Source organism: Physeter macrocephalus, chromosome 11 (assembly GCF_002837175.3).
Source record: "Physeter macrocephalus isolate SW-GA chromosome 11, ASM283717v5, whole genome shotgun sequence".
NCBI lineage: Eukaryota > Metazoa > Chordata > Mammalia > Artiodactyla > Physeteridae > Physeter > Physeter macrocephalus.
Window position 1 is genome coordinate 107,025,804 of NC_041224.1, and position 406 is coordinate 107,026,209.

The 406-nt window shown below is 37.7% G+C and overlaps 1 protein-coding gene across 8 annotated transcripts in view; it reads left to right on the forward strand.

Annotated features, from left to right (window-relative positions):
• ABHD4 (abhydrolase domain containing 4, N-acyl phospholipase B) overlaps window positions 1–406 on the forward strand; it is a 49,946-nt gene that overhangs the window by 8,372 nt on the left and 41,168 nt on the right. The gene's annotated exons all lie outside the window — the stretch shown is intronic.

Genomic DNA, 406 nt, shown 5'->3' on the forward strand with positions numbered 1-406 from the left:
TCCATACATTTCTTCTCTACATCTGTGTCTCTATTTCTGCCCTGCAAACCAGTTCATCTGTACTGTTTTTCTAGGTTCCACATATATGTGTTAATATACGATATTTGGTTTTCTCTTTCTGACTTACTTCACTCTGTATGACAGTCTCTAGATCCATCCACGTCTCAACAAATGACCCAATTTCGTTCCTTTTTATGGCTGAGTAATATTCCATTGTATATATGTACCACAACTTCTTTATCCACTCGTCTGTCAATGGGCATTTATGTTGCTTCCATGACCTGGCTATTGTAAATAGTGCTGCAATAAACAGTGGGGTGCATGTGTCTTTTTGAATTGTGGTTTTCTCTGGGTATATGCCCAGTAGTGGGATTGCTGGATCATATGGTAATTCTATTTTTAGTTT